The following is a 16,534-nucleotide window of genomic DNA, read 5'->3' as shown; positions in this document are numbered from 1 at the left end:
TTACCCGATGGTGGATAGGTTCCACGCAGGAGCGGCACCAATGGAGTGTAAAGTAGTAGACGGTGAAAAAGCCCACTGACATGGTTTCAGCTTATACACTGAAGCTAATCTTTAAAAACTGCCATTTGCTCAATTTGGGTATAATTTCAAATAAGGCAGTGTGTGCTATTATCTCAAAAGGTCATTAGAATACTCCTCTCTTTTCTAATTACTTACCTGTGAGCTCAGACTTTCATATACCTCAACGAGAATGGCAGAGACTTGCAAAAACAGAAACAGTGACACTCTTATTCTTTTTTAAATTTTTATGTATTTACATTGAAATACAATGATTTTATTACTGCTGTTTTAAAATAATAAACATTTTTAAGTTTCCAAGTTTTGATTTCTAAAATGGCAAATAGTGAGACAGCCCCATTATACAATAAAAACAACAAAACTCTTTGGGGAACCAGCCCTATGGTCCAGCAAGTTAAGCCAACACTTACAATGCTGACAGCCCCGTGTGAGTGCTGGTTTGTGTTCCGGCTGCTCCACTTCTAATCCAGCACCCTGCTAATGTGCCTGGGAAAACAGCAGAAGGTGGTTTAAGTGCTTGGACCCCTGCCACCCATGTGGGATTCTGGGATGGAGTTCTGGGCTTCTGGATCTGGACTGGGTCATCACTGGCCATTGTGGCCATTTGGGAAATGAATGAGAAAACGGAAGATCTCTGGATCTCCCTCTTTCTCTCTAATTCTGCCTTTAAATAAATAAATAAATTTCAAAAGAAAGAAAAAAGCTCTTAGGATCCTCAGTAAGTATTAGCAATATATAGGTGTTGTGAAACCTGAGAGAGAGCTGTGGAGGTGGTGATTGTATTTTATCACATGGCTATGCTGTGAAGTGATTTGAGAATATCTGATTGGATATTGACAGTGATTCTGGGGTTGGGTGTGGGGCACAGAGGTTAAAACAGCGCTTGGGAAGCCTACATCCATGTCAGAGTGTGTAGGCTTGAATCCCACCTTCCACTGCCTTCCAGCTACCTGCCATTGTCCTGGCCATGCAGGCATCTCCGAGAGTGAACCAGTGGTGGAGAGCTCTCTGTGCCTTCTGATGAAACAAGAAAATCTTGTTAAATTGCTTTTAATTTTGTTATGCTTTTCTTGTGTTTTAAATGACACTGCTTGAACACTCTTGAAGTGTACTGTCTCAATGCACAGAAGAGACAATTGGGTTATCTTAATCATCTCTAGTCGGACTTCATGCCTTCTCAGTATAAATTCTCTCCCCATTTCCTGTGACTCCTGGTTTTAAGGAGAAGTCTAACCTGACCCAGGGATTGGCACCTGTGGACTCATGGGACCTCATCCCTGGGTATGCAGTGGGCATGGAGCCTCATCTGCTCCCCCCAGAGTGACTCTCAGGAGTATATTTTGTTGCAGTGCTGTGGTTCGCTCCCTTTTCCCCTACTGTCACCTAAGAGTGAGCCTGCTCCTCTGAAGGGTTGGGCCATTTGAGGATCATGAAGAATTCCTTGAGTGATGTCGACACTGAGCGGGGCAGAGCCCAAACATGGAAGGACATCAGGTTACTGGTGATGTCGCTGAGCAGTGGTTTAGCCCTTTCCTGAAGTACCTGCTACACGTGGGGCATCAGTTTGCCTTGTCTGATGTTAGAGCTGTTTGGATGCAGGCTTTGTTTTTAACTTGTAGATGTGTTCAGGTGTCACAACAGGAGAGTGCAGTGCTTGACAGACAAAGGTGTATTAGATGTGCCTGGCCAGGGCTGTGGCCTCCCAGAGACGCTGATGCAGGCTGCTGTAGGTGGGGACCTGGCCTCTTAGATCTCCCCAGACCCCAGGAGTCACCCCGAGGGTTTTGGTTTGCTCTCAGCTGCCTCCTTTCATTGTGCACCATCTGAGTGTGTGTTTTGGAGTCCATGGCTCTGTCTTGGTCACCAGGTGCAAGTAACTGATGCTTCTAGGTGGCCTGTGAGTCTGCCAGGGGGTCAGTGCCCCAGGCACAGCCTCACCCCTTAGCAGCCCCAGCCCACAGAGACATTCTTCCAGGGTGATGCTCAGACTGTCTCTCCTGCACGAAGTTCCTTCCTTTCTCATCTGTGTTGTTGGACAGTAATTCTGAGACTATGGAGTCAGACAAAGCTCAGTTATTTAGAATTCAGAGAAGCTGGAGCCCTACTGGAGAGTTAGAAAGTACGGTGTCCTCCCCCGCTCCAGGGGTTGCGTAGCTTTAGCTGAGAGCCTGCCGGACCCCACAGAACGACTGAGCGATTTTAGAGCCGTATTGGCATCTGCTTGAGTTGTGGGAAACAAAGAGATGCACAACAAAACACACCAGAAATGAGCTGCAGGTGGCAGGACCCCGGCTCTCTCAGAAGACCAAGAAAATCTGGATTGAGGAGGGGTAATGTACACTTTTTCCTTCCTGGATAGAATATCTGAATCTTGGGAAAAAATGTGTCAACCAGTAGAATATAACGTAAATTAAACCTTGGTTAGAGAGATTTTAAGATTTGATATTTAAGCATTTGCACTATTTTAGATAGTTTGAGTCACCTTATTGTGATTTCCATATAAAATGTTTGATGCAATATTGAAAATTTTTTGCAAATACTTGTATTTGTTATCATAAAGAGGTAGTATCAGCAACAAAAATAACATGCAAGAGAAAAATAAAAGATATGGTATGATTAACATTATTTCTAGCAGTAATTAATGTCTATTCATAAAAGTCAGAGTTTTATTCTTCAGGAAAACTAATAAAACCTTACAGCTTCATATCGTTATTTTAAAATACATAGCAAAGTATGTCTGTTTTATGTTTTCAAAACCCATCTACATTTAGAGTATGCAAGACCACATGCTGGCCTCATCAAAGAAGGAATAAATCAGAGAAAGTACGGTAGTTCCAGTGCAGAGGGGGGAAACTTCCTCCGCCAAATCAGTGTGAAAATATCTCCTACATATTCTACTGGAACAGACCGTTTTTCAGACTGCATTTATTACATCATAAAATCAATGGGGCATAAGATAAAGTGGCTCTGCGAAACAAAAGATATTCATAGAGAGGAATTATAATAGTAGCTCTTATGATGAAATTCACTCTGCGTTTGCTATGTGTTAGGCTTCAGTTTAACCTAACCTAAAGAGGTAGAATTCCAGACTTGGGTTATTCTTGTTTTCTTGAGTTCTGACAATTTACAACTGAAGATAAGGCACTCCTGCTTGTGCATGTTGGAGGCTTCTGACCTGCTGGTACCTGCTGTTCCTGGGCCTGGTGAGTGCGGGGTTGAGAGAGGTGCCAGGGCAGCCCTCCTTCAACCTTGTGCACAGCAAGACGGCCTGAGCTTCCTCCACGTCAGGTGCACCTCCCAGAAGGCCATCTACTCGACACCCTCAGAAGGGGGGTGCTGATGAGTGCACCTGTGCAGCAAGAGCACACTTTAGCAAGATGTTGGAGAAGGGCGACTCCCTCACTGGACCTCCTTGAAGAACCAACTAATGCCCCACCCTGAGGAGAACCAGCATCTGGGTCCATACACTAGCAGGCTGAGTGGTGCTGGCAAATTCAAGAAGCTACAGTGACCCAGAGCAGGAATGGCTGCTGTGCCAGTCAGCTGCAAGGCCTTGGTTCCTTCCCTCCGTCACTGTCCCAAGGCTGAGGGGTAGCTGGACTGACCTGGGGGTCAGGGATGTAGAGGACGTTGAAACGGATATGCACTTAAAAGACTGGAATGAGATTGTTCTAACCTCCCCAACATAATGGGAAATTCTGTACTGGAGATTAAAAGCAAGCCACTCACCCAGGGGAAAGGGGGGAAATTGGTCCCTGGAAGCAGTCCCAAAACAAGCAAATGAAAAGAGCAGTTTATGCTGCAGTATTAGGTTTATGGTTGCAGGAGCATAAAGAAGCGTAGGCTGAAATACTAATGATTAACATTTGTTACTTCAGGGAGTGGGATGGGAACGGAGGAAGAGCAGCCTTTAAACATTGATGATCTTTTTATATCAGATCTGTGTAGTTGCTTTAAGGAAATAGGAGGCCAGACACTCTGGGCGGGTGGCTGACAGATGCACCTGCTTCCCCTCCATCCCCACTCCAACCCTTCAGCATTCCTAAGCCCCAGGGCAAATGGGGGTGCGGGAGATTCTAGGGTGATTCCGGATCCTACAGAGGTGAGGCTTGTCTAGGTTGGCCCCAGTGTACTAGCTCTGGCCCCCAGAGAACCAAGAAAAAGCTGAGTGGGGAGACAGAATTTTTGCCATCCCTGTGGGGTGGAGGGATTCCAGCCCCCAGGACATGCTGGCCCACTCCCACCCCCTGCTCAACCAAGTTTTCAGGACTCACAGAGTCCAGGGGGTGAGGAACCCAGGGGACCCAGGGCACAGGCTCACATGTACAGCATGTCCCCTGGTACACAGGGTTCCTGGGTGCCTGGCCATGCTGCCCTGACCTTCCAGGGCCTGGGGAGGGGGAGCTTCTGGCCTGTGGTCATCCTCTGGCAAGCCCGATGCCTGAGTCCATGGGTGTTGAAAGAAAGGCTAGAGGTAATGAAGGAGGTACACATGGATCTTCAGGAGTGCAGGGCAGAGGCGGGGTCAGAACAAGGCCGAAGGCCCCTGACGGGCTGAAAGCCCATCAACAATACCACAGGATCCCTGAGAGTCTGACCTTCTCATCCCACCTGCCGGTGGTCATGTTCGCACAGGGAGAAGGATGAGATGCTGGGAGTGTGAAATGCGAGTCTGACTCTGAAATGTACATGCCTTCTTGGCCTGCAGTCCCACCAGTGGGGCAGACGTGGGCCTGGCTTTACGTGGGTGCAGGGGCCTCAGCCAGCTCCTCTCATCCTTAACTCACTGAACACTGCTGTGAGCAGTTGTACTCCCATTTTTGGAACACTGTGTTTTGTTCTAGGCATGCACCACATTGTGTGTACCAGTCTGCAGTGACAGAACATCCGGTTGTGGTGGTCCCATGAGGTGCTAGGGCCTGGGGATGTCACTCTGGTTTGGGTGAGCATGCTCCATGGTGCTGGCGCCATACTGACCCTGCCCAGCACCAGTTCTCGGGACTCGATCTTATTACCTTGAGACATGCAATCTTTCATTTGTTTCAGTCGCTGTGCAGTAGTAGACTGAGGCATGGTGCCATCACCTCTGCCTACTGTGGGGTTTTCATGCATTGCTCATCTCATTGGGTTTTTCTCACTCATCCAAGGCCCCTTCACTCTCAGGTCTTCCCAGGGACTATGAGGCAGCGGTGTGGATGGGCAGCCGCTCAGCATGGGTCTTTCCCCACGAGAAAAGTCTGTGCATGTGTTGCAGAAGAGCACACGTGACTGTTGACTCTCTGGGAGGGGGATTCTCATTCTGCCATCCCTCACCTGACATCCACCGCAGACTCGCAAACTGACAGGTGCAAGAGAAGAAACCCAAGTGGATTGTTCGGTTGCATGTCTGCGTCAGCCTCACAGAGGGTGATCACACTGGGGAGACTGCAAATAAAACTAACAAATCCTAACAGTGACGAAAAGCCCGTTCACCAACACCGCCTCACCTCTGCTTACTGCAGGTGCCTGCCCAAGCCATCCCTGGTGTGTGTGTGTGTGTGTGTTGGGGGTGGGGAGGTTGAGTCCTTTCTGTTCTCAGCTCCACACTAGCACCCTCAAAAGAGGCTGGTATGCTAAAGGAGCCCAGCAGGTGTTTGCTGAATGAATGCATGACCAGGGGCTCCCACGGTGCATCCCATCAAGCCTGCGGTCCTGGCTGCCCTTCGCGCTGCCCGCTGTGTAAGTGTCTGGCCTGCCTTGCATCAGTTTCTCGGTCACCTCCCCGGACCTGACTGCCAGCCGTGTGATTGCTACTCTGTCCACGAGCTGGGTGACTTTGGAGAAATCGCTCGGATGCTACAAACCTCATTCCTATGACTTATGGAGGGCATTCCACAGTGGCAGGCTCACAAGTTTGTGCTCCCTTGGGGCATTTGTGGAAATAGGGCGGAGAAAGGGCCTGGGGTGTGCAGCTGGCAACTGCAGAGTGCCAGGGTACCCATTGGACAGTGCTCACTGCAGCAGCACTTACTGTGTCATGAGAAATCTCACATTAGTAAATGCACAATGGAACCCCCTCATTGCCCAGGCCAACAGTGATAGCTGCTGACTGCTAAGGTTCAACACCCCCAGCACCCAATGAGAAGGGTGTTACGCCTCTGGTGGAGCTGAGCTAGGAGGAAGAAAGTGGGCCCAGGCATGAGTGGAGTTTGTTGCTTTGGTAACTGTAGCCCTGAGTGGTCAGTGCACCCTAAACCACCTGCCAGGCCCAGTGTTTAGCACCGCCCATGGCCCGCAGCAGGGCCCATCTGTGCCCGCGCTGTGGCGATGCCTCAGGGGGCACAAGGCGTGGTGTCGCACAAACACTGTCCAGTGGTTTGAACTGAGCAGAATGAGGACATAGTTAAATCATCAGGACTGGGTTTTCTGATGCACCACAGTCAAGCTCACTTGTTTTTATTATTTTAAAGATTTATTATTTTTATTAGTCAGATATGCTGAGACGAGGAGAGACAGGAAGGTCTTCCATCTGATGATTCACGCCCCAAGCGGCTGCAGTGGCTGGGACTGAGCTGATCTGAACCCAGCAGCCAGGAGCTTCTTTTGGGCCTCGCACGTGGGTGCAGCGTCCCAAGGCTTTGGGCCGTCCTCAAAGCAGGGAGCTGGACGGGAAGCAGGGCCTCAGGGACACGAACCTATACGGGATCCCAGTGCATGCAAGGAGAGGGCTTTAGCTGCTAGGCTACCGCATAGGGCACTCTCACTGTCTTTTAACCAAAGAATCTTAAAGACCTGGGCATTCCAGAAACCTTCAGGAAAGCACTGAAATAACCAGTTATTGAAGTAACATGGTTTGATTCTAGCATCGGTTATCTGGTCAACCCCAGTCCTGGATTTCGGAATGCAAATTACTTTTAATTTCCTCAACAAAGGCTTACTGGGGATGCCATAAGTGGGAACAAAGTGCCAGGAAAGGAGAGAAGGGGAGGCAAGATGTGGGACTTCACAAGCTCCCTGGCGCCGTTTTGGGTCCCTATGGAAGAAGTCTATTTTTGACAGGTTTTTAAAAAATTATAATTGTTATTATTTTTAGTTCTGTACGATCTGAAACATCCCGTAAGGTTTGCGCCTTGGCTTCGTGGTTTCTCACACACTTGAACAACTTAATAGGCATATTTTGCTTGAGTGGTTCAAGAGCACCACCCACTGGCCAAAGGTTGTAATTCAGGCGGTCTGGAGCAGAGGAACATCGGAGACCGCCGTGTTTTAGTCACTTTACCAACGCAGGGGGCATAGCGTATTTTCTGTGCATACATGATGGCGAGCTCACGGTATCAAAACACATAACACCAGTTATCTCAACACACAGACACGCTTGCGGATGAGCACGCTCCACAACCAGCACAAAGACAGAGCCCCGTGCTAGGTGCTCAGGTCAAACGATGGAGGAGACAAGGAGGAGCCCTTGGGACAGAATGCACGTTCCGTGGAACAATGCAAATCGTGGAAGAGAAAGAAGCGCAGGGTGTTTGGGACAGGCCGTGGGAAGACGATGCCAGTCTGGCTGTCTGTAGGAGCAGAGGCACCATCGGGGACAGTGGGCAAGCTGCCTTCTCAGACGGCAGCAGCGGCCGAGCAAGGGCCCCAGGCCCGAGAGGTTTGTTTTCCCCGAGGATCCTGGTTAATAAGAAGCAGCTCTGTGGTTCTGCCCAGAGGCAGCTTGCTCTGCAGGATCTCCAGGCGTCTGCCCTGGCCTTCCAGCCGTGGGCCCTGTGCACCTGCTGTCCTGCCTCCACAATCTCCTGCTCTCCTGCCCCGATGTTAGGTCCCCAGACTCATCTCTTCATTTGGCCTTCAATAGTCTTTGGTCAAGAATGTTTGACTGCATTCATGCATGTTGGTCCTTGGCTCTCTTGTTATTGCTTTTACAATTTAAAATATTTAATATGTTTATATTTTGTACAAAATATATTAATATTTTTATATTTTTAATATTTTTTTAAAAAATATGTAATCCAGAACTTTCCTAGTTGTCACCTCTCCAGAGAAGTCTTCCTTGATTGCCTAGTTTGCTGTCAGACAGCCCCAGCCGCTGTTCCTCTTCCCACAGGTCCTGTCCCCATGAGAGTCTCTGACTGTGTGCTGTCCAGTATGGCGGCCACCGGTCACTAGTAAGCATGGAGTAAATAGAAAGGCAGACACACAGAAAGGAGAGACAGAGAAAAAGATCTTCCATCTACTGGTTCCCTCCCTAAATGGCCTCAACAGCCAGAGCTGAGCCGATCTGAAGACAGGAGCCAGGAGCTTCTTCTGGGTCTCCCACGCAGGTGCAGGGTCCCATGGCTTTGGGCTGTCCTTGACTGCTTTCCCAGGCCACAGGGAGCTGGATGATAAGTGGAGCAGATGGGATACTCATTGCCACCCATATGGGATCCCAGAGTTTACAGGGCGAGGCGAAGCCAAGCAAGCCATTGCTCTGGACCCAAAGCTCTGATTTTAATTCAGTATGAGTAGCAATTAATATACCTGTAAACAACCTTGGATGACCACGGTACTGGACAGTGCAACTCCATGTTTCTCTCTACACTGCGAGTCCGGATATGTTTGTTACACTCCCTTGCCCCCAAGCTGGACCAAAGTGCCATATTGTTTGTATCCTAAGCTTCATGTTGAAACTGAACCTTACAACGGACTTTGTACAAGGTGACCAAGTCACAAGGATCCAGCCAGAGCAGGTGGGCCTCGGGAACGAATCTCCCATGGGCATCTCATGAGAGGGCATCTCTCGAGAGGGCATCTCTCATGCCCTCTCACACAGGACCCTGTGTCACCTGCTGAAAGGCAGCTTCTGGCATCCACCTTGGGACCCTGAATAACCTGGCCAGGCCCTCACCCGTGAGAAACACGTTCCTGTGGCTCCCCCAGAGCCCAGGCTGTGGTCTTCTGACACAGCTGCCGGCCCTGCCCTGGCACGCCAGCTTCCTGCTAAAGCAAACCAGGGCCGGCAGTGCACAGCCTTGGGGACTGGCAGGGAGGCAGTGCAGGCGCCACCTGGTGGCATGAGAGCTTCATCTAACACCAGGAGGATTTTCTTGGAAGCAAACAGGACCCAGACTGTGATCAAGGAAAGAAATTTCCATGGGGAGGGTGGGCTGGCACAATGGCTCAACTGGCTAATCCTCTACCTCCAAACATGAGGATCCCATGTAAGTGCCAGTTCATGTCCTGGCTGCTCTACTTCCCATCCTTCTCCCTGTGATGGTGATAGGGCCTGTATCTAGGTCCTGTCATCATCTTAGCGGGAATGCATGCAGTGGAGAGATGCCAGCAGCCCGTGACGGACGGAGAAAGGGCTCAGGGAAGTTGAAACTCCCACTCTCCTACTGGACTGCTATTTAGATTCTAGAGCCAAAGTGATTATCACAGCTCAAGGTGACCGAAGGCTCCTTTATCTTCCAGGAGTTCCAACAAGCCAAGTTTGTTTCTGGCCGCCAGTCACCTGTTCACACCTTTGTGCTTTTGTCTGTGGGGTCTCTGCCTTTGGAGATGCTCCTCACATAGGGAAGGCTGCTTCCTGCTTCAAAGCCCGGTTCCAGTGCCTCCTCCACCACGAGAATGCATCCTTCCTGGGTCAGCTTCAGTGGACACTCACTGACTCCTGCACTTGGTTCTAGTATTCGTTTAGTGCACAGCACACACCCTTGCCAGTTTCTCACTAGAATCTATGCTGAGCAAAACCCAGGATAATGTTTGCTAACACTGAAACAGAGTTCTCCCATTGGCATCTCTGCTAGTCTCTCTTTGTTCATGGGAAGGAGAGAGGGAGAGGGAAAGAGAGGGAAAGAGGGAGGAAGGAAGAGAGAGAGAAAGAGGGAGGGAGAGAGATCATTTTCAAACCCTGATGGGAAAGAAAATTAAATTATTAGCCCCAGGGCTGGAAGTCATGAGCTGTCATCTTCAATAAAGTTCTCTCTCTCTCTCTCTCAAACTGGTACCCAGAAAGCAGGTGTACAGCTGCAAGGATGCTGTGTTATTTGCCCCTCCTGTCCATGACAGATGATAGTGTCAGCATGTCCCTGCACTTGTGTAAAGCTTTCTTTTCCTTGTGACACAATATTTTACTTTACCCAGCAAGCATCTTACAGCTGGGGTACACACAACAGCACACAAGCACAGCGAAATATAGAATCCAGTGACACAAAATCTCAGGGCCTTGCTGAGGAGACAAAGTTGCCAACCTGTAGAGACCATGGCTGCGAATTCCCAGGGTCCCACAGCACTTTGCTTAATGCTTAGTGGTGCTGGGGAGAGTGGAGCGGTAAGTGGACCTGGTTTTTCTTTTTTACATCAATGACAGCAGTGAGCATACTGTCCCCAAACACTAAATAAACTAAAAGAAAATGAGCCTTATTCAGAAGATGATGGTGTTATTCACAGCTGAGGCCAACTTGATGATGGTGTCAGAAACAAATACAGTTTTCGGCCCCAAAGTACAGGAAACATAAGCACAAATAGAATAATGGGATTTCATAAACCAAAAAGAATTCAAGAGAGGGAAGAGAAAACTGGCAGATTGTGGAGAAAAATATTCACAAGTCGTATAGCTCACAGGGGCTGAATAACCAGAATAAATAAGGAACTCAATAGAAAAACAAAACAAAAACCAAACGCAGAAAATTCAGTTTAAAAACGGGCAATTGGGAAATGAGTGCAAACGGGGATTTGTCAAAGGAAGACGTCAGAATGTCAAACAGGTGCATGCAAAAGCAAACAAGTAAACAAAACAAAACAAAACAAAACACCACTCACTCTCACTAATGGTCAGAGAAACTCAGACGCACAGGGACATCACCTCCCTGCAGGTAGATTAGCTAAGGGATTAACGATGGCAGGTGCTGGTGACGACCTGGAGAGGAAAGCCTTGCCCGCTGTTGCTGAGAATGTACACTGGCACAGCCATTAAGGAGAATGTAAATAGATTCCTCGAAAACCTAAAAATAGGGACTGGTGCCATGGCTTAGTATGCCAACCCTCCACCTGCAGTGCCGTCATCCCATATGGGCGCCAGCTTATATCCTGGCTGCCCCACTTCCCATCCAGATCCCTACTTATGGCCTGGGAAAACAACAGAGGATGACCCAAAGCCTTGGGATCAGGATGGCCCAAAGCCTTTGGTCCCTGCACCCACATGGAGACCTGGAGGGGTTCCTAAGTCCTGGCTTCAGATCGACACAGCTCTGGCTGTTGCTGCTGTTTGGCGAGTGAACCAGTGGAGGGAAGATTTCTCCATCTCTGTGTGACTCTGCCTTTCAAGTAAAAACAAAATAATTTTTTTTCCACCACGGGGGGAAGGCACGGGGAGGGGTTGGGGGAACCTCAGAGCCTATGAAACGATGTCATAAAATGAAATGAAATGGTTCCCTGTTTTTCCACTTGCAATCATATACCAAGGTACCCTTTGATCTTAGGGTTGGGGGAAAAAGTAATATTCAGAACTACCAATACAAGAAGAAGAAACAAACTTTTTGAGAGTGACATATTTCCCTTGAGAGTGGACTCTGCATCATAATCTCCACACATGTGGAATGCTACTGGGCTGTCTTGGCAAATTGTGCCACGTTTGGCCAGCCAGCCAGGCCACACTTGCCTCCTGTGCAGCACCAGGAGCTGTGCCTTGGAAGCACGTTGCTGTTTTGAAGTTCTGAGAAATTTCCCGCGCCAGTTGCTGGAAGAGGGTTTGGGGATCAGAAGGTCAGTGCACATCTGACATCCCCAATTTTACTGAAAGCCACAGGACCAGCCCCCTAACGGTGCAGTTTCTTCACCTCGCCAGAAGAGGGCGCACCCTCACCAGCAGCTTTTGCAGCCCGTTAGTTCCTGGTTGCTTTACCACCAGTTGTTCTGTGGGCAGTCATGAACACCTCCTTACTTACCGCTCTTCCCCATGGCTGCAGCGCGAGAGTGAGAGGTGGAGCTGGCGTTAGAGAATGATAACACGGTGCTCTAAGGAGGTGAACCAGTTGAGAGGCCGTGTGGGTCCCCTGCATTCTAGTGAGCCGTGCCTGGGTGTGTGTTGCAGCTCTGTTCCAAGTCTACCCTTCCGCTCTTGCAACTCTGGGTTAGAGCAGCTGCTGAAGCAGTAGTTTCCCTGCCATCCACAGTGGAGACCTGTCCCATCTCCACCAGGCTCTCGTGAGCGTTTGGGGAGTGAATCAACACATCATGGAAGAGCTCTCCATGTCTCTGTCTCCTTTTAAAGCAAAATAAATGAAAACGAAGCATTTTTTTTCCTACTGTTTACATAGAAAAATTATCTGTTTTAAATTTTTAAAAAAATTTCTAAAGTTTATTGCTTTCATCTATTTCAAGGTCAGAGTGGCAAGAGGCAAGAGGAGAGAGAGATTTTTTTTTTTAAGATTTATTTTATTTTTATTGGAAAGGCGGATATACAAAGAGGAGAGACAGAGAGGAAGATCTTCCGTCAGCGTAATGGCTGGTACTGTGCCGATCCGAAGCCGGGAACCAGGAGCCTCTTCTGGGTCTCCCACACGGGTGCAGGGTCCCAAAGCTTTGGGCCATCCTCGACTGCTTTCCCGGGCCACAGGCAGGGAGCTGGGGCTGCCGGGGTTAGAACTGGCGCCCATATGGGATCCCGGGCATGCAAGGTGAGGACCTTAACCACTTGCGCCATCGCGCCGGGCCCGAGAAAGAGATTTTTAATCTATTGACTCATGCCCTCGATGCCTGCAAAGTCTGGGCTGGTCCAACGCCAGGGGCCAGCAGCCAGAAATTCAATCCAGGTTTCCCACGTGAGTAGCAGGGGCCTGAGCCCGCAGACTATCATCAGTTGCCTCCTGGGATGCATTAGCAGGAAGCTGGATTAGAAGTGGGAGAGCTGGACCCAGTGAGATGGTTCACTGGCTTAAATCCTATCCTTGTATGCTTGGGATCCCACGTGGGTGCATGTGTCGTGGCTGTTCCCCTTCCCATCCAGCTCCCTGCTTGTGGCCTGGGAAAGCAGTCGAGGACGGCCCAAAGCCTTGGGACCCTGCACCCGCGTGGGAGACCCAGAAGAAGCTCCTGGCTCCTGGCTTCAGATCAGCTCAGCTCTTGCTCTTGTGGCTGTTCGGGGAGTGAACCCGTGGATGGAAGATCTTTCTGTCCTCCTCTCTATATATGTGCCTTTACCATAAACTAAAAAATCTTTGAAAAAAATATATTTATTTTGTGACTGTGCATTCATATCTGACTTAAGAAAAAATTTTTTCTTCTAAGTGGTGACACATGAGTTTTCTTTAAGCATGCTTCAGTTTCTACTTGCTGTTTTATAGAGCCTTAAGGTTTAATTCCTGATCTCAACTGTTGGATAAATGTGCTCTTGACCCCGCTGCTTTCTAGCATCAGACCTGCTGGTTGGCCCTAATAGCTTTTCCCCCTAACAGCTCCTCGGAGATCCTGCTGTGTGTACTGGAGACTAGCAGTGCGCAAGGCAGTGTCTCCTGGTCCTTCCTGGTGGGAGCGTATTCTCTCCCCGCTCCCTGGGGTGGGGGTTTTTACAAGGCCATGGAAGCAGAAGGTGGACTAAAGCCTCACAGACATTAGCATGTTGGAGGGTGGTGACGGACACAAATGCTCAGTTGTAAAACTGAAGAAACTCAGGTGCACGCGGTGGCTTCCTGGGTTGTGCTGGGCACTCCATGGGACTGAGGCCATCCCTTGGCAAGGACACGATGAGGATGAAGATGGGCCAGGTCCAGTGCACTTTCCTAAGAGCCTCCTGCGTCTTCTGGCTCTTCCAGGGGCCCAGGCAGCCACTGGATCTGGGAACACTAGTCTACACTGGTGCCCACGCAGAAACCAGACTCCTGCACCACAGGTACCTCCGTCAAAGTCAAGATTTTCCAGCCTCGTGGTAAACGCTAAAGCCCTCTGGATTTTTTTTTTCTGTGCTGGGAGAGTTAAGAAGCTCGTTCTTACATCAATGAATCTAACAGCTTACATTCTTTTCACAAGTATAGTATCTTGGTCAAATTGCCACAGTTCTTAACAAAAAGCAAATGAAGCTGAAGGAGATGGTGGCCACAGATCCAAGGGTGTCCTCTCCTTCTGTAACTGAGGATACAGGCCCACCCTCCGCTTCAGACAGAACCCAAACCCTGCTCTTTTTGGCTCTGACTTTGGCCATGGCAGGTGTCAGACAGGGACTGTCCCAATCACAGTGGCCTTTCCTAGTGAGAGGAATGCATAACATCACACAATTTAAAAACGATTTCTTTTTGCCTTATTTGGAAAGGAGAGAGAGAGATCTTCTACCTGCTGGTTCATTCCCCAAATGCCTACAACAGCTGGCGCTGGGCCAGGCTGAAGCCATGAGCCAGGAGTTCCAGCCAGGTCTCCCACATGGGTGGCAGGAACTCGATTACTCGAAGGCTCATCGGCAGTGAGTGCATAGGAAGTGGTGGCGGAACTGGATCCCAGGCCCTCTGGATGTGGGATGTAGGCGTTCCAGGTGATGGCTTAGCTCACAAAGCCCTACTGCTCACTTCCACAGTCAGGTTTCCGATGGCGTGTTTCTCCTAATGTTATTCTGAACTGTTTAAGAACTGGGTTTGGCATTAACTACAGTGGGGGCCAGGCGTGGGCATTTTCTAGATTTTGTGCCAGGGCGTGGTGTTGCTTGGTGTGTTATGTTTCCTGTTTATTCCTTGGACAGTGGTATAATGGAGAGACTCGCATATCTAATTCAATTTAGGTGAGTGAGGAGGAAGCCCCTTGTGTGAAAGTTCAGGCAGTGGCTCCTGAAGTAGGAGCTCGGATCTGCCCAGGCAGCTAAGTGAGACTCTTGGTCTGAGACAAAGCAGCGCAAGAACCTGGGAGGGGAATCAAGATTTTTGGATGGGGCAGCCCTGTTAAGTGCGCACCCCGTGTGAGCACTGCTCTGAGTCCTGGTAGATCCTGTTTGTTGCTGATGCACTTCAGAAAGTAGCAGGAGGCAGTCCAGGGCTTAGGCCACCTGCGACCCAGGGAGAGACCTGTATGGAGCTCCAGGCTCCTGGCTTTGTTCTGGTGCAGCCCTGGCTGGTTGCCATTTGGGGAAGTGGATTTCAGATGGACTAGCTCTCTCCCTTTGGCTTTCAAATATATTAAAAAAAAAAAAAAAAAAGAAAAAAAAGAAAAGAAAGAAAGAAAGAAAAGAAAAAAAAAGACCTTGGGATAAACGGTTTTCAGTTAGCACCCTGAGGGGGTTTTATTTTGTAGTCCAGCTGTTCTTTAGACAGTTGGAGCGGTTTCACACTACTGCCGAAACCCTCAGGGAGTTTCTTTTGTAAAAGCTTTGCTTATTTATTTGAATGTCAGAGTTAAAGAGAGAGAGAGGCGGGGAGTGTCTGAGAGAGTTCTCCTGTCTGCTGGTTCACTCCCCAAAGGGCTGCAATGCCCGGAACCCCGAGCCAGGAGCTTCCCAAGTCCCCCATGTGAGTGTGTGGGCCTAAGGACTCCCAGGCCACACGCAGGATGGGAAGTGGAGCGGACGGGACTCGGATCAGCACCACACGGGATGCTGGTGTCCACATGACGGCGTTACCCCGGACATGACGGCAACGGCCCCTGGGAGTTCCCAGCCCACTTTCTGGTGAGGCGTGTTAGAGGCCACAGCCGGGCGGACCTTGGGATGAGAGAGACAGGAAGCGAGCTTTGCTCGAGGGTGCGGTCTGGCCTGGACAGCAGTTCAGCGTTCCTTTTTGGCCCCGTCAGAACCTGTGGGTGTCCAGGCCTCATCCCCGTGCGCTCCCTCAGCGGGAAGCAGGCGCGGGCGCCGGGTCTCCTGAAGGGAGTGGGGGAGGGATGGTCTGGCCCCGGAGGACCCGCGGGTTGCTGTCCTCCCGGAAATGTCACCCGGACGTGGCTGTGCGGACGCGGGGAGGGCCGGCAGGGGGCGCCATTTCCTGCTGCCGTTCCCACCTTGAGGGAGGGGCGGAGGTCACGGCCCGCACCCCTCAACTCCCGCGCGGTGACCTTCTCCTCAGGCTTTAGGGGTGCAGACTTTCGGCTCTTTCCTGACCGGTGGGTTCCTAAGGGCGAGGGCCACCTCTGCTGGGGCCTGCGGTGAGCGACCCCAGGAGGACACGGCTTTGGCGGGGGGCGGGGGGCAGGAAAGTGGGATGTGTTGGTTGATGGGACCGGAGGGAGGAGGCAGCGCAGGGGGGTTTGTGCGGAAGGCCAGTTAGGGATGTAGCTGACCCACAGTCGTTCGTAGGGAGCCGCCTCCCAGCGGCCATGCCTGCGCACAGAGCTCCATTGAACCGGGCACAGCTGTGCTGCTTGAGCTGCGGTCTTGCGCGGGCCTGGGAACCTGGCCTTGGCCTTGGCTAGGGTCTCTGCAGCTTTGTGGGGCCTTTGCAGGCTTTGTGATGGCGCCCTTGGCCGCACCTACGATAGGAGCGGCACAAAGTCAGAGAAGTGAAGGCGCTGTGGACAC

This window comes from Ochotona curzoniae, unplaced genomic scaffold (genome assembly GCF_017591425.1).
Source record: "Ochotona curzoniae isolate NIBS_2020 unplaced genomic scaffold, NIBS_Ocur_1.0 contig_899, whole genome shotgun sequence".
NCBI classification, from domain to species: Eukaryota; Metazoa; Chordata; class Mammalia; order Lagomorpha; family Ochotonidae; genus Ochotona; species Ochotona curzoniae.
The sequence above is the reverse complement of the archived record's forward strand: the minus strand, read 5'-3'. Positions refer to the sequence as shown.